The sequence below is a fragment of the Tupaia chinensis genome, unplaced genomic scaffold (genome assembly GCF_000334495.1).
Source record: "Tupaia chinensis unplaced genomic scaffold, TupChi_1.0 Scaffold000290_1, whole genome shotgun sequence".
Lineage (NCBI taxonomy): Eukaryota > Metazoa > Chordata > Mammalia > Scandentia > Tupaiidae > Tupaia > Tupaia belangeri.
In genome coordinates, this window is record NW_006159775.1 from 1,545,385 (window position 1) to 1,567,582 (window position 22,198).

At 38.0% G+C, this 22,198-nt stretch overlaps 2 pseudogenes; both read right to left on the reverse strand.

Moving 5' to 3' along the window:
• Window positions 1-7,522, reverse strand: part of LOC102478872 (zinc finger and SCAN domain-containing protein 12-like) — an 11,064-nt pseudogene extending 3,542 nt beyond the window's left edge.
• A 967-nt stretch (window positions 7,523-8,489) lies between these two features.
• On the reverse strand, window positions 8,490-9,779 carry LOC102489625 (synaptotagmin-11 pseudogene; annotated as a pseudogene).
• Between the last annotated feature and the right edge of the window lie 12,419 nt (window positions 9,780-22,198).

The window sequence follows — 22,198 nt, forward strand, 5'->3', positions numbered from 1 at the left end:
GTTCAAATAGTAAGTACATGAACCTATTGACAGCTCAAGACAGGACAAAAACTCTTTTTTTTTTTTTGGAGAGGTTTTTGCCATAGGGCGTGTGCACTCGCCAGAAAGAGAGAGACAGAGAGGCAGAAAGCAAGAAATTACCTCCCAGGGGGGATGGCCACGCCGCAATCCCTTCTCCATTCTCCTCTCAGGATCTTGGGCACGCACGCACACGCGCCCGGCGTGTTTAAAGCCACCAGGTCTGGGACTCGAATTGCGGTCGACTACATGGGAGTCCAGCGACGTAGGTATTATGCTAACTGCTGGTCCCAAGGACAGAAACTCTTAAAATCAGACAACAAAGCCTAGAAGAAAAGTAACTATATTTTAGTCAAAAGTCACAGAATGCTATTTCACCAGTTCAATCTCATGTACTTAATCTATCTTCTGTTGTAGCTTGATCTTCCCAATTGAATTATGGGATATAATATTCAACTCCAGACTTGTCCATACAATTAACTTGTTCATTTTCTTAGTTTTTGAACTCTTATTTCTGTGTGTCTGTATTTAATTTTCCTGGTATAGCACTTCCTTGAGAACTTCTTGGAAATCTGGTTTGGTGCTGGTAAATTCTTTCAGGTTTTGTTTATCTGAGAATATTCTTGAATGTTCTTTTTTTTTCTTCCCATATGAAGGATAATCATGCTGGGTACAGTATTCTTGGTTGAAATTGCTTTTCCCTTAACACTTTGAATATATTTTCTCATTATTTCCTCACTCACGTTGTTTCTGAAGAGAGGTCTGCTGTTAGTTTGATGGGATATCCTTTGTAGGTAACTTGCTGTTTTTCTCTTGCCAATCTTAGTATCTTGTCTTTGTCTGGTTTTGGCCAGTCTGTCTACAATGTGTCTTGGAGAAGATCTTGAGCTGACTCTATTTGAGGTCCTTTGTATTTCTTGGGACTGGATCCTTGAGTGCCTCTCTAGGTTTGGAAAGTTTTCTTGCAGGATTTCATGGAATAGATTATCAATGCCCTTATGAGTCTCTTTGCCTTCTGGGATGCCAATTATCCAGATGTTTGGACATTTGTATCTAGTATTTCTTGTGTATTATTCCCAAATTTGGGGGAAATTTTCTCAGTCTTTGTGGTAGATTTTTCTAGGTCAGCAATTTTCACTTCTACGTCTGAGATTCTATTTTCTTTTTTTTTGGAGAGGTTTTTGTCATAGGGCATGTGCGCTCGCCAGACAGACGGAGAGAGACAGAGAGACAGAAAGTGAGAAATCACCCCTCAAGGGGGATGGCCATGCCGCAGTCCCTTCTCCTCCATTCTCCTCTTGGGATCTTGGGCACGCATGCACATGCGCCCGGTGTGAGTTTTAAGCCACTGGGTCCAGGACTTGAACCGCGGTCGACTACATGAGAGTCCAGCGACATAGCCATTACACTAACTGCTGGTCCCATGAGATTCTATTTTCTGTATGATCTAATCTACTTTTAATACTTTCAGGGGAGATTTTGACTTCCTATATTATAGCCTTCATCTCTAACAGTTCCATTTGATTCCTTTGTAAAGTGTGTAATTCCTCTTTTAAATCTTGCAAGAATTTCCTCACCTCCTGGAACTCACCAGCTCCTTTCTCCTTTCTCTTCTGTAGTTCATTGTCTCTCTTCTCTTCCATCTCTGTTAACTTCGCCATTATGAATGTTCTAAATTTTTTATCAGACATTTCCATGATTTCCATTGAACTGCTTGTGGATGAAGAGAGTTATTCTTTTCCCTTGGAGGAGAGGTATTTTCTTGCTTTCCATATTTCTTGTGGCCCCGCGGTGATTTCTAGTCATCTGATGGATGGTGTATTTCTTCCCAAACTTGAAGTTTAATCTGAGCATCCAGGAGTATGCAGAAAAGTAAACAGAGAGAGAGAAACAACAGAAACAAAAACAACCAAGAAACAGAGAAAAAAGAGAAGGAAAAGAAAAAACAAAAAACATTTTTTTTTTTTAGAAAAGCAAAAATTAGAAAACTGTGCAGCATGCAAAATCAATAGTTCTCAGGAGCCATGAAAGTGTCTTCTTCAGGCCCATTCCCTTGCCTCTCCTAGGTTGGGAGGAGGAGAGGGGATTATTAACAAGATAAAGGGAAAGGAGGGGCTGAAAGCTGAGAAAATGGTTTACCTTAAAAAAATTTAAAAAGGAAAAATTACAAAAAAATGAGAAGACAGAGACAGAAGTAGAGAGAGACAGAGGCAGAGGCAGAGAGAAGGCTTGAGGGAGCTCCTACCACTCAAGTTTGTGGGCTGGAGGCTGAATTATCAGTAGAAAATCTTTCTTTTTTTCCTGAAATCACTAGTTCTCAGGAGCTATGAAAGTGTCTTCTCTAGACTCCATCTTTTAATAGGAGGAGCAGCTTGAACACAGGAGGAAATTTTGACAGTTACCCAACCTATTACATCTTGTTATAGTGTGAAGCCTACTTTTTAGGAGTGGAACTATTCAAAGAGAGAATATGTATCAGTCAAAATGCTTTCAGCTGCAGTAATGGAAACTTTGCTAAGTGTCCTTATTATTTAAGCCTTTTATTAAAAAAAAATTCTTTTTTCTACAGAGCTACCTGCATTCCCAGGATAGGTTAATGAAATGTTTTGACAATATTGTCAAAGACCCAGGTTCCTTCCTGCTTTTTGCTGTGCTATTTTTGTTTTTAAGTTTTTTTTTTTTTTTTTTTTTTTGAGGTTTTTGCTATAGGGCACTGTGTACTTGCCAGAGAGGGACAGACATTAAGAGGAAAAATGAGAAATCATCCCCCGGGGGATGGTCATGCCATGGTACCTTCTCCATTTTCCTCTCAGGATTTTGGGCATACACACATACGTGCCTGGATTGATTTTCAAGCCACTGGGGCTGGGACTTGAACTGCAGTTGGACATGTGGGAGCCAAGTGCCTTACTAGCATGCCATCTGCAGGCCCCTGCTGTGCCATTTTTTAAAAAAGAATTATTTAATTTTATTCATTGTCATTATTTTAATTTTTTTAAAAAATTGACCAGAGACAGAGAGAGAGAAAAAGAGAGAGAGAGGGAGAGAGAGAGAGAGAGAGAGAGAGAGAGAAGGAAAATGGGAACATAAGCTGCCAGGTTTGGGACTCAAACCTAGTATCATATGGACATTTAGATGAATGAATACTTCAATATATACATGGATATGTACAAGTATTGGTGCTAAAACTAGTGATAGTAAGTATTTGAAAGATTCAAAGAAGTAAACAGGACAATTTTTAATAATATGTTTAGACTATCTTAATATGAACACATGATTTCTTTTAATAGAATATGGCAACATGGCAGACACTGAGACTACAGCTGGCAGGTGGCGTGGTGGTTAAGGATGCTTGGACTCCCCCACATGGCCGATGCCATTCAAGTCCTGGACTTGGTGGCTTGCTTTCTCACTTTTCCCTTTCTCTCTCTCTCTCTCTCGCTGTGTGCCTCTCTGGTCAAATTAAATAAGTAAATAAATAAATAAAATAATTCTTAAAAAATAAAAAGAAGTAGCTAAGTGGGGATGTCCCCTTTAGGGCAGAAAACAAAACGCATTTTGAGGCTTGTGGTTAGATAGTTTGTAATTAAGATTTACAAGTGTCCAAGAAAATATTAGCATGGTATTGGTGTAAACAACCTTGGGCCTTCAACATGACTGGTGACTTCAAAATATAAAGTTATCAATGACAGATTATCAAGAATAGTTACTATGCCATTGTATTCTATTATTCTTGCTGTACTGTCACCAGTTTAGTGTAGTATTTTTTTCAGAGACAGACAGTAGCTGTATTAACAGAACAAGACAATGCTTACTTGTAGTTACCCAAACAGTAAACAAAGATCTTATTTGCTAAGTTGTTTCTCATTACTGCAATGTCAAAGGAAGCCCTTGAGGTTGTTTGTGAGATATGTTCTTGTATTTATCATGTGTAGAACAGAATTAAAGCCCTAGATATGTTCTTCTTATTGTTTTACTTTTTTTCTTTCTTTTTCGGATTACCACAATGACAAATCACTTGGTAGGGATCCCACGCCAGCTCTTAATCCTGTCATCCACTTCAGAAAGATTTTCCACTAGGATTCTATTCAGGGGCAATTCTGCAATGATTGTTCTATCAATAGGATTTAGAAAAAGAAAAATTGGAAAAAGTTTAATACCTTTTTAAGTACTTAGAGTATGAGCAATGAAAAGAACCACCAGCTAAAGAAACTGAATGAAAACAAGTTTCTAATGGATTTTTGGGTAGGAAACATAAGAGTCTGGAGAAAAACTATAAAAAATAGTATAGGACTTGAGTGCTAAAAGAAACTTATTTCATTTTATTATACCTATTTGTGGTAAGGTGGATATCTTTAAAAATCTAATTTGGTTGCCTAAGTTATGTTATTGTAGCAATCATTGCTTAAATATTTTAGCTTTAATTGCTCTTGTTATAGAACAGTGAATTTATTGGTTACTCAATGGGTTTCTGATCTACAGTGTCTAATAGAGAAATTAATTTTTTTCATCTTGTTAGGCAACATGGTGGTAAGTAAATAACTAATTTATATACTACCCAATATTGTCTTTAGACCCTCCTAAATGCCAAATACACTTTTATTTTAAAAATAATTTTTAAGTGGGGGCCAGCATGTGGCATGGTGGTTATGGCCCTGGACTCCCCCATGGCTGACCATGGTTCAAGTTCCAGACCTGGGGCCTTGCTTTCTCACTTTCTCCCTTCTCTCTCTGTCCCTCTCTGGAAAAAAAAAAATATATAAATAAACAAATAGATAAAGTTAAATAAAATAATTCTTTTAAAAATAATAATTTTTAAGTGGTACAGCCTAATTTGCTTTTCTTTTAAAGATTTGTTTTGGCAGGACCAGCAGTTAGCATAATGGCTATGTCGCTGGACTCCCATGTAGTCGACTGCTGTTCGAGTCTCGGATGTGGTGGCTTAAACTCACGCTGGGTGCATGTGCATGCGTGCCCAAGATCCCTAGAGAAGAATGTGGAGGAGAAGGGATTGTGGTGTGGCCATCCCTCTGGGGGGTGATTTCTCGCTTTCCGTCTCCCTGTCTCTGTCTGTCTCTCTCCGTCTTTCTGGTGAGTGCATGCTCCCTATAGCAAAAAAAAAAAAAAAAAAAAAAATTATCCAAAAAAAAAAAAGTTTTGTTTTGGGGCCAAGAGGTGGTGTGGTGGTTTGGGCACTGAACTCCTTCTACATGGTGGTTTGCCTTTTCACTTTCTTTTTCTCTATCTCTCTCTGGTGAGCATACATGCACTATAGCAAATAAAAAATAATTATTATTTTAAATAAAATTAAATAATTCTTTAAAAGATTTGTCTTGCTTTTAAAAATTCATCATTTTATGTTATATTGTTATAAATATATACTACAGAATTACTGCTGTAGGTAATAATGCTTCTCTTATAAATAGCTACTTCTTTTTTTTTTTTTTTTAGCATTCCTGAGTGAGCCTTTCATTCAAACTTTGACAACTTGGCTTCTTGCAATGGTCTCTCCCTCTTTTTAAAATGTTTGTGTATTTATTTCCTTCATCAGAGATAGAAAAAGAGAGAGTCCCCCGAACCCTCCAATGGGTCTTCACATAGTGATCTAGCCCCCAGCCGCAGTCAGCCCATCATGCTTAGGAATGTCTCAGGATGCAAACCAAGGATCTTCTGTATGCTGGTCCAGTGTATTATGCTGCACCAGTGACTGGCCCCCAAAAGATCCAACTGAATACCTTTTATGGGACTTTTATTTATAATATACCAGTTTGAAATCTGTGATGAAGTATACAGAGACTACAAGTTGACTTTCATTACCAGGAGTGAAAATGGTATCTAAAGGGAACACTTGGGACCAGCACTTTGGAGAGGAAGGGACAAATGGATATGAGCAGAAGAATGCAATGGTTGAGAGTTCAGGTTCTGGAGCAAGACTGGCTCATATCCCTGCCCTCTTAATTATTAATCTTACGCAAATTTCTTAGATTCTCTATGCTTCGGTTTCCTTCTCTGAAAATGGAGATAGCCATAATTTCTACTTCGTAAGTTTGGTGTGAATATGAAGTGACTGAATTGATACAGGTAGAACAGTGCTCAATGCAGCATATTGTTATTTTGGAGAAGAGGAAGAATTGAGTTGGTGGGGAGAGTTTGGAGGCTGGAAGGAGGAACATTTCTACAGGTCTGAATTTGCCTGATAGAATTATTTAGGGTATTTGTTAAAAATAAACATTTCTAGAGACTAACAGATGGTGGAGTGGTTATGTTGTTGGACTCCCACCTAATAGACTGTGGTTTGAGTCAGCAGCTTGAAACTCATGTTGGGCATGTGTGCATGCATGCTCAAAATCCCAAGAGGAGAATGGAGCAGAAGAGAGTGCAGTGTGGCCATCCTTACTGGGGGCTGATTGCTCACTTCTGTCTCTCTTTCTTTCCGGTGAGCACACGACACGCATCCTGTCACAAAAATCTCTAAAAACCAAAACCAAACCCCCAAAAACCTTTTCTATATCTTTGGTCAGAACACTCAGGTAGGATTCTATTTGTTTTCCACAGATACCCTCAGATGATTCTTATTATCAACTAGTTTGGGAAACTATGATGTGGTAGAGTGTAGGCTTCAGGGTCAGAAAAGCTGGATTCTGATCCATCATTAAACTATTAAGTCCAGATGCCTACATGTAGCAGGGACCGTTTTAGGTGTTGGTGATCCAGAGACTAAAACTGACAACAGTGTATCTCCTTTTGTCCTCGTAGACTTGATTACTGGTATTCCCAATTTAAGATGGCCACTGAGGCCTTGCTGAGTGACTTATAAACTATTTAAAACAGTAAGATTTTTTTTTTCTTGTCAGAAAAGCACTATGAGTTCACTAAAGAAACTGTAAGCCATAGTTCAGTGAGCCATGTAGGATAGGGAGAGCCTCAGCTGCCCAGAGATCAGGTATTCATGTTAAGCAAAAGAACTTAGCATAGGAAAAAAAAAAAAAGTAATGGGCTTGGTGGTAGTGAAGATGTTACAGTGGTTTTACCTTTAAGTAGAAAATTAATCACAGAAGAGCAAATATGACTGGATTTGGTTTTCTGTGGAGTTTGGGTTTCTGTAATTACTGCTTTACTGGCTAGTTGCCAAACCTAATAGGTTGGTTTTACAAATCCCTTCAAAGCTGATCTTTAGAAAAAGGAAATTATAGCAGTGTAGTCCTGAGTTTTAGTTTTTTTCTTCTCACAAAAAGATATGCTCAAACACAGGAGTATTTTCACATTGTTGATGGCTTTTCTTTAAAATAAGTGTTTTAGGTTGTGTGTACATGTATCCCTGTGTGCACTAGAGATACAGAAAACATCCTTGACAGGATATTGTCATGCTGTGATCCCCCTCCCCCGGACCCCCAGCTTGGGGGAACATGCATACACACCTAATACATTTTTAGGCTTATAGTGACATTTTTAGCTAGGTGACGCTTACCTCCTGAAGAGCCAAAGTTTCACATTTTTTGCACATTCTACATGTGATGCACTCGCTCTACTTTTTTTTTAAATGTATCTGCTATTATTTCCCAACCTTCCTTAGGTCATATGCACTCATGGAGGGTGAGTGGCATAGAGTGAGAAAGCTGCCACGTCTGGGACTTGAACCACAGTCAGCCATGTGGGAGTCCAGTGCCTTAAGTACTATGCTATCTGCTGGCCCTTTCCCATCTCTTTGGAAGAGAGTATAGTGAACATTTTTAAAGTTATGAGGTTTTATGAACCGTTATTAAGTTACTTTTACGCACTGTATGATTTTTTGAAATTTCATGTAAGTATGAAAATAAGAATATGTACTAATTTCTTATTTACTGCTCAGTGCAATGTAGTCCAGCTTCCTTTTACCATCCCCTGAAGTTGAACCTTTGAATAAAATGACATCTCAATCTTTATCCTTCCTTAACTCTAGCATTTGTCACTGCTGACAGCTTATCTATCTTTTTAGTTTCTAGGGAGCTCTTTTTTCTCTGCCACTCTCTCCACATCTTTGCTTCACATCTGGCTTCCCTTACTACCTACTTCCATTATATAGGTTTTTGCTGAGCTCATATTCAACACACTGCTCTTCTCCATATGAATTCTTTCTTTATGGATTAAAATCTGCAACTTGATATTGGTAGCTAGGCTAATTTTTTCAGTTTGTTTTAGACATACAAGTATAAGGTTATATTGCTATATATAGATGTGTGTGTGTGTGTGTGTGTGTGTGTGTGTGTGTGTGTGTGAGGGTGGTCTTTCCCTCTCTTTATTCCCCCATTTTCAAAAAGAATTTCTAGTGCCTTGCAAAGAGAAGAATCATCACTAAGAACTGATCGGCAGTTATGGTCATGTGGAGTGTTCTTTGTTGGACTTATTTTGTACAAAATTTTCTTCTACAACTTTAGAGTCCACTTCTCTGTCATCTGTCTCCCTGCTGCATCCCTCCCCAGCCTGGCCCCAGGTTAGTATTCCTTCATACTGTGCCATTTGGCCATGGGATTGTGGGAGCTCTTGCAGACCTCTCTTCAGTGTTCCGCACTGCTGACTGCAATGCTGTATGCCCCCAGGATCAGCCTCCCCACCACCTCGTTCTTGGTGGTGCGATCCAAGTTGAAGACAAAATACTCGAAGCTGCTGTTGGGCAGGAGGTCAGTGGGGATGTCATAGATGAAAGATGCATTGAAGATCGGGTTCAAAGTCACTTCTTCACATGGGTTTTCTTCTTGGTGATGTGCTTTCTGCCATAGTAGATATTCACCCTGAGGTAAGGATTACCTGAGAGACCAGTGATATCCATCTTCGGCAAGGATCTGGCTTTGAGAACCACCACTGTCATTCTCTATGCCACAGGCTGTTATGACAGAGACACCTGGAACTCCCCTCTGCTAATGTACTTCTGGAGGCTCCTCTTGATGATGTCCCTGGTCAGCTGTACCTTGCCTGTGCTGGGGTTCACCCCAGCCAATGGCACCATGACCTCCTGGTGACATCATCCCAGGAGAAGCAGACAAAGCTGAGGATGAGGTCCTCAGCTCCTGCAGCTCCTGCAGCTGACTTTATGGGATTCTGTAGAAAGTGAAGATCTTGTCAAACACAAGGTCCAGGATCTTCCACAGCACTCTGGTCTTCACCTGATGCCACTTGTCAAGAAGGATGGTCATTTTAACATAGGGGTCAGGGCCATGGGTCTGGTTATCTATCACTGGCAGCCCACGCACCTTCTGGATTGTCACCACCAGGGCTTTCTTTGGGAAGTTATAGTCCACTAAGAAAGTGACAGATCCAAGCATGACTTCCTCCTCTGGAGATGATAGAGAAGTGATCTGGCTGTCCCCAAGGGTCAGGCTTGTAATGGGGCTTGGTTCTTCCCCATAGTCCATCTTGCTGGGTAACTAGTCTGTACAAGGTCCGGAGCTAGGTCCCCCTGGACTCTTGTTGTGGCCCAGCAGGCCAGCCTCTGCTGCGTGTATCAACAAGTTCTCATGGTTACTTTCCCTCTTGGGACCATCCTTGTTTCTGCGCACCTTGATGATTTTCTCTTTGCTAAAGGTCTCTGGGTATATGCTGATACCTTTGAGCCCACGAATAAACTTGTATGATGGGGTCTTGTGCTTCTTCTCTGCCTCTTGGTGGCAGCATGTCCAGACAAAAACGGTCACTGAGACACACACCACCAGGACAGAGGCCCCAATGAGTCCTGCCACTACCGGTGACACATCAAAGCTAGGTAGGATATTGGCGATATCAGCCATGTGGTAGTCAGAGGCTGTTGCTATAAAAGCTTTTGCAATGGGCAGAGAATTCTGGGGTACTCTGGTCAGTGCTGCAGCTGCTGTTGTAGAGCTCTAGGTCAAGGGAAGGGAAAGGTATTTGGAGGTCACCTCTTGTGTTGGTCCTGTCCGTGGTTGCCAGCTGTGTTTACCTGATAAAATGCCCCAGGGGGACCAACAGATGGTGTAATGGTTATGTCCCTGGACCCCCAAGTAGGCCATTGTGGTTCAAGTCCCGGATACAGTAACTTAAAACTCATGCTGGGCTCATGTGTGTGCGTACATGCCCAAAATCCCAAGAGAAGAATGAAGGAGAAGGGATTGCAGTGTGGCCATCCCTCTTGGGGGTGACTTCTCACTTTTTGTCTCTCTTTATCTCTCTGGTGAGCACACATGCCCTATAGCAAAAATCTCTCTCTCAAAAAAAAAAAAAAAAAAAAAAAAAAAAAAAAAGAAAAAGATGCTCCAGGGATACTCTCTCCATATATATTCTTTGCCCAAGGGAGCAAGTTTATTCTTCTACTCATAAATAAATGATTCCCCAGTTCATATTTTTGTCCCTGACTTGTCTGCCAAGCAACAAGTCTTAATTTCTAATTTGGACTTTCACATTGGATAGTCCACCTATGCCTCAACCTTCACACAAAGGAGTCCAATTCAGCTACCTTCTTCCATTTGAAATTTTATTATTAACCATAAATTATTATGGAACTATTCTAATAGAATAATTACCTTATTTTCTTAATTTGCCTTTTTGCCTAACACTGTTATGACTAGGAAATTTTAGGGCCAAGGCCATCTAGATGGTGCAGTGGTAACATCACTCAGCATTGCTCAAACAATGTAGTATCTATATGGAAGATCACAGTTTTCAGCTCGCTGATTGACCTGGACTGGCTGGGGGGATGCACTCTTGGTTCTGATTGGCTGAGAAGGGACAGAATTATGGCATGAGACCCTGTTAAGAATGCTTGTTTTTCCTCTCTCATCTCTTATTCTCAAGAAATTACATGAACTTTGATAAGAAAGAAATTTTAAGGCTGAGGTAAGGGACCAGGAAAAATTGGTCATTCTTTAACTCTGCTCCTATTGAGGCATCATTTGAAATAGCTCAAATTTGTCTTATTTTCTTTTCTGTTATTTAAATTCTTTGTTGTTTTTCTCCTAATAACCCCCCCCCCAACAGAGTTCATTGTTGTAATCCTTCTGCTTCAGTTTCCTAAATCGCTGGGATTACAGGTGCATGTTTCAGTGCCGTGCCTATACATTAGGCTGGGAATTGAACTTGGGCCTCCCAAGTGGTCCCAGACTGCAGACCTTAGCATTTTTTAAAAAGAATTATTTATTTATTTAATTCCATTTGTTATTATTAATTTTTAATTTGACCAGAGAGAGACAGAGAGAGAGAAAGGGAAAGTGAGAAAGCAAGCTGCTAGGCCTGTGACTTGAATCATGGTTGGCCAGGTAGAAATCCAGCGCCTTTAACCACCAAGCCACCTGCCAGCTCCAGACCATAGCATCTTAACAACATGCCACTGTAGCTAGGCCTTTTAATAGCTTTTAAATGGATCTTCTTGCTTCCTATCTGTCTTTGCCAATGCATCTTTCAGATTGTTGCCAGACTCTTGCCATGAATCTGATTATGTAATCATGCTGTTTTATAGATTTTTGCGGCTTTGCTGTGTCCACAAATTATAAAGTGCATACCTTGCTGTGGTTTGAATGTGCCCCTCAAAGTTCATGGAAATTTAATCCCCAAAGCAACAGTGTTGAGAGATGAGACCTTTAAGAGGTGATTACAGGTCTCTGTCTGCATGAATGGATTAATGCCATTATCATGGGAGTTGGTTAGTTATCCCACGTATGGATTCCAGATAAAAGAATGAGTTAGGTTCCCTTCTCTTAACTCTCTCTCTTACTGTGACAAAAATTTAATGAACATATGCTGCTTGCATACATTGTGGTATAGAAAGATCAAAAAACCGTTCCAGTCTCATTGACTACATGAAGTATATAGTAGGCCTGGAGTGACGTTACGTGATTGTGCTTCTTCCAGGCCTGTTCTGTCATGGAACCATCAGTGAATACTCACTTAGGCTATGGAGGAGATGATGTGCCACAAAAGTCTTCAGATTTCATTTGCAATATGAGGTCATAACCTGACTCCTATTTGACAACATTTCTAAACTTAGTGTGTTTAGGGCACGTGTGTGTGTGTCCACCAAATCTTACTTTATATCATTTTAAACAAGTCTCAAGTAAATTATTTGCAGTTAGACAAGTCTAGTTGGTTTAGTTTTATGTTTAAATAGCAACTGATTTCTCAGTCTCCTAGGAAACTGCATGTTAAGTAGAGATTCAAATAAAAACTCTTTAAATAGAGAGTATGTCAGGATCTCTTGGAGTTTCAAAGTCAAGGATGTTATTACCTACAGTTTGTATAGGTAAGCATGACAATGTGGAAGAATAAGATAAAGTTAGGAAAATGCACAAATGAATGCATTTTTTTAAAATGACCAAATCTAACCAAAAATAAACAAGTAATTGTTTATATTTATTTATTTTTACATTTTTCCACAAACATTTACTTTACATAGATGAATGCATTTTTTTAAAATGACCAAATCTAACCAAAAATAAACAAGTAATTGTTTATATTTATTTATTTTTACATTTTTCCACAAACATTTACTTTACATAGATGAATGCATTTTTTTAAAATGACCAAATCTAACCAAAAATAAACAAGTAATTGTTTATATTTATTTATTTTTACATTTTTCCACAAACATTTACTTTACATAGATGAATGCATTTTTTTAAAATGACCAAATCTAACCAAAAATAAACAAGTAATTGTTTATATTTATTTATTTTTAAAAGGTTTTTGCCTTAGGATGTATTTTCTCCTGATTGGGGGAAACAGAGACAGTGAGAGGGAAAAGTGAGAAATCACCCCCTCTCCCAGTGGGATTGGCCATGCTGTAACCCCTTCTCCTTCATTCTCCTGGGATCATGGGAACACATGCACTCGTGTCCAGTGTGAATTTCAAGTCACCAGGTCTGGGACTTGAACCATGGCCAGCCATGTGGGAGTAGAGCAACATAACCATTATGTCATCTGGTGGCCCCAGTAATTGTTTATTTTTAAAATATAACTTACCCAGAATTTTTACTGTAATTTTATTAGTATGTAAAAGGATCACATACTAGTAACATCCTACAGATATAGTAAAATGTATGAGGGGCCAGCAGATGATGTGGAAGTTAAGGAAGTTGGGTCCCACATGGGCAACTTTGCAGTTCAAGTCCTGGACCTGATAGCTTAAAAATTATACCAGGCCTGTGTGTGTACACCCCCAAAATCCTGGGAGGAGAATGGATGAGAAGGGATTATAACATGGCCATCCCCACTGGGGGGCCAATTTCTCATTTTCCCTCTCTCTGTCTCTGTCTGGCAAGTGCAAACTTAAAAAAGTATGAGAATATTGAATGTTAGTTTAAATAGAATGTCATAGAATAAATTCCATTTTTACATAATAATTTATCTGTACAAAGAATGAGTAAATTAATTTACCTAAGCATCCTCACTAGTTTTTGTAGTTATTTAATTGCATTATTGGCAGCAGAATCTATGTTAGTAATATAGTTTTTTTATATATATAAAGGATTAGTATTATAAACAGTAAAAATATACTTAACCATGCTTACTAGACTGAAAGGTCATTAAATGTGAATATGTGAGAGATATTCCAGATAATTTAAGCATTTCTTAAAATTTCTCCTTTTCCCAAGATCTCCCTATACTTCCATCGCCTCTCCTCTATGGGTTGACAGGAATGTTGCTACTGTCTGTGTGTTCTATTGCACCTAATTTGAATTAACTAGCAAGTAATAATTAGCAACAGTCGGGATACTGGATCAGGCTGTAAAATGGTTGAAACCACACAATGAGCTTTCCTGCTTTGGAAATAGCTTGTCTGGGACCAATAGAGTAAATAGATTTTTGTCACTCTACATTCCACAGCCAGCACTTCTGTGAGCACTCTGATTACACAGAAGGGAAATCGGTCAGAGAATTTTTGAGACATTTCCCTGGAATATGCTGCCACCTCTTGGCCATATAAAGCAGGATGACTGCAGCCTGTAGGATGATTTCCCATTCCTGATAGTATAATACTTTTTGAAATTTACTAGAGGAATTCAAAGGCAGATTAGAGCAGGCAGAAGATTTTGCAAACTTGAAGACGGGATAACAATGGTTAAGTATGAAGAACATAAATGAAGAAGATTATTAAAGAGAAAAAGTGAATAGAGCCCAGGGACCTGTGGGACACCATAAAAAAGATCAATAGATGCAATTTATAAGTTCTAGGACTATAAAAGAGAGAATATTTGAAGCAATAATGACTCAAAACTTTCCAAATTTGATGTGAGATGTGAATATAAATATAAAATATAAAATATAAACTTAGCAAATCAGTAAGATTAACTCGGATCCATGAAAAGACAAAGACACAGATAATTTTGAAAGCAGCTAGATGAAAATTTGTCACACACAGTGATGCTCAATAAACTTATCAACAGGTTTCTTATCAGAAACTTTAGAGGCTAGGAGGAAGAGGGTCAGTATATTCAAAGTGCACATGTAACAAAAGAACTTTATAAAAATGAGTAAATCTTGTGTATCAAAAGACAAAACTTGACCAGCTGGTGGCATGGTGATTAAGATGGCTGGATGCCACATGGCCAACTCTATGGTTCGAGTCCTGGGGCCCAGTGGCTTGAAAAGCACACTGAGCATGTGTGCATGTATGTGCCCATAATCCCCAAAGGAAAAACAGAGGAGAAGATAATGTGGCATGACCATCCCCCATGAGGGGTGCTTTCTCACTTTCTCTCTCTCTGCTTCTCCCTATGAGTGCATGCAGAAATTAAAAAAAAAATGCAAACATCAACAGAGTAAAAAGGCAGCCTACAGAATGGGAAAAATTATTTGGAAATCATGTATTCGATAAGAAATTAATATACCGAACAAAGAACTGCTAAAAACGGCAATAACAAAAACAACTCATCTTATAAAATGGGCAAATAATTTAAATAGACATTTCTCTAAAGAAGAATAAACAAATGAAGAGATGCTCAACATTCCTAATCACTAGGAAATGCAAATCAAAACTATAATGAGATGTGCTATTGCATAGCCATTAGGATGGCTATTACCAAGAAAACAAAAATTAACAAGTATTGTCAATGACGTGGAAAAATTAGAATGCTTGTATACTGTTGGTGGCAGTGTAAAATGATACAGCTTCTGTGGAAAGCAATATGAAGGTTTCTCAAAAAAATAAAAATAAAATTGCTGTATGACCCAGCAGTTCTACTTCTGGGTATATACCCCCAAAATTGAAAAAACATGGCCTTGAAGAGATATTTATTAACCCATGTTCATAGCAACATTATTAACAATAGCTAAAACATGGAAGGAACTGAAGTGCTCATTCATGTATAATTGGATAAACGAAATGTGATATATCAATTCAACGGAATATTATTCAGTCTTAAAAAGGAAGGCTATCCTGATATCTGTTACAACAGAGTTGGACCTTGAGAACATTCTGTTAAGTATAATAAGCCAGCCATAAAAAGACAAATGCTGTATGATTTAACCTATGTAATGAACTTAGCATAAGCAAAATCATAGAGACAGAAAATAGAATGGTGGTTACCAGAGGTTGGAGGGAGGAAGGAGTATGTTAATACAGAGTTATTGTTTAATAGGTATAAAGTTTTGGTTTTACAAGATGAAAAGAAGCATGGAGATCAAGGTTGCCAAGCATCATGAATATACTTAAACCATTGAATTGTGCACTTAGAAATGGTTAATCAGCCCCTGTGCCACAGCTGGTAGTGTATTGGATTGAGGAACCGGAAGCTACATGTCAACTGCAATTTGAATCCCTGGCCTGGTTGGCCAAAAATCACACAAGATGCATCTGTGCCTAGGATGCTATGAGCCAGAGGACTGAAGGAAAAGGATCACAGCATGACCAAGTCCTATGGGGGATACCTCTCTATTTTTGGACTAGCCCCATAGTAAGGCAGTTAAGCATTGTGTAGAGGAAGCTGGATCCCACATGACTGACCATGGTTTGAATACTGGCCCTGTATGTATCTAAGATCATGACAGGATGGAGAAATGTATGAACAAAAGATTGCAGCACAAGCAGGCCCTGTTGGGGTGGGGAGAGGTGCTTTTTCTTTCTCTCTTTTGCATGTGCATGCACTCTCTGGGATAACAAAAAAATGGTTACCATGGTAATTTTTGTGTTTTTACTGCAATGAAAAATTAATATGAAAGTATGGAAACTAAATTGACATTGGTACAGTGTGTGTGTACACTTTTATGCCATTTTATAATGTGTAGATTTGTGTATCCACCAGTGAAATTAAGACAACAATTTTATTTAAGAATTTTCCCTGGTGCTGGCAGGTGGCATGGTGGTTAAGGCACTGGACTTCCATATGGCCAACTGCAGTTCTAGTCCTGGACCTGGCGGCTTGCTTTCTCACTTCCCCTTTCTCTCTCTTTTTGGCCAAATTAAATAATAATAATAAATAAAAATAAATAAATAATTATTAAAAATAAAGGTTTTCTCTTTGCTTCCACAAACAAAATACAAGCTGAATGTGCAGTGCTTGTTACCCATTCTCTTTTGGACTAATTTCTTTCTGGTACCTTAATAAAATAACCCTTCATGAAAGGAGAAGACCTTGGAATCATTGAGGACTTCTTTCCAAAATTACACGTATAGGGTTTTAGTGAGACACTCATTAGTGTTGATTGGAGTTATGTAACTCATATTACCCAGGGTATTACAGCTCACTTTGTTAGTGTCTAATCTAGTGCCAGACTCCCAAAAGGCCTGGAATCTGGCAAGGCCATAGTAAGATGAAATGCAATGCTGTTTCTTAAAAAAAAAAAAAAAAAAAAAAAAAAAAAGCAGTCCAAGCTGTTCTCTGTACATTTTAAGCTTAGATTTAATCAAGTCCAGCCAAAATTATTCCGCCCAGGAGCTATTATCACATTCCTCCCTTTGAAAGCAACTAAAACCACGGAATTGTTGGCAGTCATATCCAATCCTTTAGAAACAAAAAAATCCTTATAACCTCCCAATTCCTAACTCTAACTTCCTTTTCCTGTTTAACATGCTTGTGAAGTTATTTGGGGAAAAAAGAGATTTGACTTTTTAAAAAATTATTGTATTTAACTTTATTTTTAGTTATTTTAATTTGACCAGAGAGGGACAGAGAAAGAAAGTGAGAAAGCAAGCTGCCCAGTTTGGGACTCGAACTATGGCTGGCCATGTGAGAGTCCAGTGCCCTTAATGACACCTTCCGGCCCCAGAGATTTTATTTTTAAAAAATATTTTAAAATTTCATTTGTCATTATTAATAATTTTAAAATTTGCTATAGGGTACATGTGCTCGCCAGGAGAAACAGAGATAGAGAGGGAAAGTGAGAAAGCAAGCTGCCAGGTCTGGGACTCTAACCATGGTCGGCCATATGGGAGTCCAGCACCTTAACCACTATGTCACCTGCTGGCCCTGAGATATGATTTTTTATTTGTAAATCTTCAATTTAGAACTTTCTACTAATGAAAGAATATTCAACTGGGGAGAAATCGTATTTGGAAAACTCTCATTTTTGAGGGAATTAATGTGGAAACCTTACATCACTTCTATAAACTAGAAGATAAAAATACACATAGGACCAGCAGATGGTGTAATGGCTATGTTGCTGGACTCCCATGTAGTTGACTGCGGTTCGAGTCCCAGACCCAGCGACTTAAACTTACTCCAGGTGTGTTTGCGTGTGTGCCCAAGATCCCAAGAGGAGAATGGAGGAGAAGGGATTGCAGCATGGCCATTTCCCCTTGGGGAGCGATTTCTCACTGTCGCTCTGTTTCTCTCTGTCTTTCTGGTGAGCACACATGCCCTATAGCAAAAACCTCTCCAAAAAGAAAAGAAAAGAAAAGAAAAGCACACAAAACCAAAAACATAGCACAAAACAAAACCCCAGAGGTTATGGTAGTAACCATAGGCTGACATTAAAAACCATTAATTTTTATTTATTTAAATACTTTTTGAGCTGTAACTCCTTGAGCTGGGCCATAATCCCCTCTACAGCTAGATCTTCACCTTGTTTTCTTAATTTTTTATGTGAAAAGAAAATATATGCAAAATATGCATATATTCATATTTTGTCAGAAATATCTGTGATTTTGTTTGGGCCTCCTGCAACTTAATAAACAGATACTTTTTGATTTGAATAAACAGTTCACTAGGGAGGGTCTTTTAGAGCTCATCAACTGTGGTACAGGATGCTCATTTTAAGCAAAATTAAGAAATACATGGAAGCATGCTTTTGGCACCTTCTTAAATTAGAACCCTTTTTCTCTCTCCTGAGTTCACCCATTTTCATCCTTAGGCCTTGTCCTGAGGCCTGTTTCTACTTTCATATATAGCTATCAACAAATTTTTGCTAACGTAGACATAAAACATTTATCGAAAGTGACTTAAGTAAGGTGTGGTTCCCTCTAATTCTTCTTGTTTTCTTAAACAGTATCTTTAAAAGATGGAAAGTATTTTTTTCTTGTTATTTGTTGTTTGTTGTTTTGTTTTGTCTTGCTTTTCCTGCTTTCCTGATGCCAGAAGTAAAGAATAAGTTAGCACGCCAACCTGAAGTGTGTGAACCTTGATAAAAACACTAGGCTTTTATGAATTATAGAAGCCACTTTGGGAGAGGAAGGGCTCTAACTTGAATGGATCACTGGAGTCCAGCCATCCAGGATTCTCAAGGGAAGAGCTTAAGCTAAAGACCTTCCCTAGTTGGGCCATCAATCCAAATCAAAAAGTGTCTGTTCATTAAATTGCAAGTGGCCATCTGCTTGCTTAATCATGTGCTGTCTTTTCCTTTGGGCTGGTTATCACCGTCTGGTTCTGGCTCTTTTCCTAATTAGCCTAAGTTTGATCTCTAGGTGAACTGCACGTTAATTTTATCTGAAATGAAATATGGGGTTTACTTATTCTTCCATTTAGTTAAGTCATTTGAAAGAAAAGAAAAAATGTTATTCTAAAGTTTACAAGGGCTAGTTATTTAGAGTCTGGATTGATATTTGACTTTTGCTGAGTGTATTTGAATACTCTCTAATGACTTGTTTTATTTTATTCCCTTTTTCATATTGGCAGTGAAGATGATAATGTTTACATTTACTGTTTGTGTGTGTATGTGTGTGTGTGTGTGTGTGTGTTTAGAGCTGGACTTTTTTTGTCTTTTTTAAGCAACGCATGTATTGTAGAGGATTATTACAATATATTGCAATGATTACAGTTACATAGGATTAAGGCAAACTTTAGTTAACCACTGTTAACAGTTTGATATGTATCCCTTTGTTATGCTGATGCAAGTTCAAATGTGTCTGATGGACTAAAAATTTAAATGTAACAAATGAAACTGTAGGAGAGTTTCTATAATGTGGTGAGATGGAATGTGGAGTAAAGGAGGGAGCTGCTTAAGATGGAAAACCCAGAAGCTTAGACGAGATTTGAGCTACATTAAAAATGTTAAGTTTCTGAGCATGATAACCAGTTTGGGAAATTATTTATAGTGTACTTATAAATACAGATGGCCCCTTGCTTAACAATGGTTTGACTTGATGATTTTTCAACTTTACAATGATGAGGACTGCCTTTTTTTTTTTTTTAATAAGGCAACGACTGACTTAAAATAATGGAGATTGCATTCTGTTAGTCACTTTCAGTACCACATTCAATAAATTATATGAGATAGTCATGTAATTATTATAAAATTAGGGTTTTTGTTAGATGATTTTGTCCAACTGCAGGCCAGTGTCACTGTTCTGAGCTCATTTAAGGCAGAATAGGCTAAGCTATGATGTTCAGTAGGTTAGATGCATTTTATTCATTTTCACCCTATGATCAACCCTATGGAAACTGAATTTATCAGGATGTTATTCCACAGTAAGCTGAGGAGCATCTGTGCTGCCACTTAATCAACTAATTGTTTTAGCACTATAAAGGCCTAATTTTGTTTAATAAGTTTAATTCATATCATTCCACTTAATAGGCTAAATTTTAGAATATATGTTAAAAGGACTGCAAGAGCCTGTTTAATTGATATTAAAAATTCACTGAATAGAATTAGAGTAAAAATTCTCGGGACCAGCAGATATTTGGTGGTTAAGGAGCTGGACTCCCACATGGACGGATGCAGTTCAAGTCCTGAACCCAGCACCTGAAAATTACACTAGGTGTGTGTGCATGTGTGCCCAAAATTCCGAGAGGAGAATGGAGCAAAACTTCCATGACAAAAACTAAAAACAAACAAAAAAAATCTCAGGTTTGATTTCCTTTTAAAATTCTTTTATTCTAGATTCCATAGATGGAAGCATGTGAGGAGAATTCAGGACTCAGTGCAGTTCTCTGCCTGGCGAGCTACTTAACCATGGACTAGAGATCAATCTATTTCCCTTTGTAGGCTCTCCTGGCTCTCCCTGTGCCTGTGCATATGTTTCCTTTACAAGTATTGTCTTTTTTTTTTTTTTTTTTTGGAGAATTTTTTGCTATAGGGTGCATGTGCTCGCCAGACAGACAGAGAGAGACAGAGAGACAGAAAGCGAGAAATCACCCCCCAGGGGGGATGGCCACGCCGCAATCCCTTCTCCTCCATTCTCCTCTCGGGATCTTGGGCACACACGCACACGTGCCTGGCGTGAGTTGTAAGCCACCGGGTCCAGGACGCAAACCGTGGTCGACTACATGGGAGTCCAGCGACATAGCCATTACGCTAACTGCTGGTCCCACAAGTATTGTCTTCTTTCTCTTCTTACCAGAGAAGTAAATACCTGGAATCCTTCTTTGTTGTTGTTGTTGTTTTTCTTCTAAGGAGTATAGTCTACACCAAATGGTAAGACAATCGTGTTTCTGTTAACAGTGTGAAAAATAAATAAATAAAACTTAAATAAGAATTTCTTGCAATTTATAAAAAGCAAAAATGTGTTGTTGTAAGAGGATTATATGACATCATGTTGTTTTTGTAGAGGTCACTTAAAATTTGGATGGTGAGTACTGATGTTTCATTGATTATGTTCCAAATTCTCCAAATTGACTGATGATTATACTGAATAAGAACAGTTCACTGTTTAAGCCTTAATTGAATTATTGCATCAATTAAGGTTATCAGTAAAAGTCTGGATCCCAGAATGGAAATAAAGTTATTTCTTTTCTAGTAATGAAAACCACATTGAGCAGTATCAACTGCAATAGAATCGGCATGTAACAAAAGGTAACTCTTAAGCATAGCTTCTCTCGTCTAGGTTTATTCTTATATTACTTATTCTGTCATAAATATTAATAAGTAGTATTATTCACTCTTTTGCATCTGTTCATGTCTGTTGACTCTAGTAAGTACAGATGCTTCTTGATGGCATTATAGCCAATAAAACTATCATAAGCCAAAAATTTCATAAGTCAAGCATGCATTTAATACACCTAACCTCCAAACATTGGAGCTTAGCTTAGCTGACCTTCAATGTACTTAGAATGCTAATATTAGCCTTCAGTTGCTTTATTAACACAAAGCCTATTTTATAAAAAAAATATTGAATATCTTCTGTAATTTTTTTGAATACTAAACTGAAAGTAAAACAGAATACTTGTATGGTTACTCAAAGTATGGTTTCTACTGAACATGTATTGCTTTTTTATTATTTTTTTCTTTATTTATTTACATTCATTCACTGTACATCATTATGGCATACAAAATGAGATTTTTCCATTCAGAATACACTGTATATTGGCTCAATCAAGCACATCAACATATGTGTTATTGTCAACAAATAATTTTCCATTTCTTGTTTTCTGTGTATTTTGCCTTTTTTCCCATCCTTGATTCCCTATTTCATCCTCTGCCATCTCCCTTCCTCCTCCCACACTGTGTCTGGTATCTATTGTTGCTTTCTATGCCTCATCCATTTTATTGTTTCACTAAATATCTTAATAAATCTAAATATTTTCAATAGCAAGCACAGCTGATATATACATATCCATGAACACAAGTCTGACTTTAGGCATAAACCTCAGTGAATAGAATGAACATACTATAAAGTAGCACCTAGCTAGGGCTATATAGCTTCCTGTAGTCATCAAATAGGTATTTTTAATGCCTTTTTTTTTCTGAAATTTTTTTTTAATTTACATTCATTCCCTGAGCATCATCACAACATACAAAATATGGTTTCCCCTCTAGAATAAACTGGATAGTGGCTTAATCATGCATGTTATCATCCATAATATTCCATTTCTACTTTCATATATAT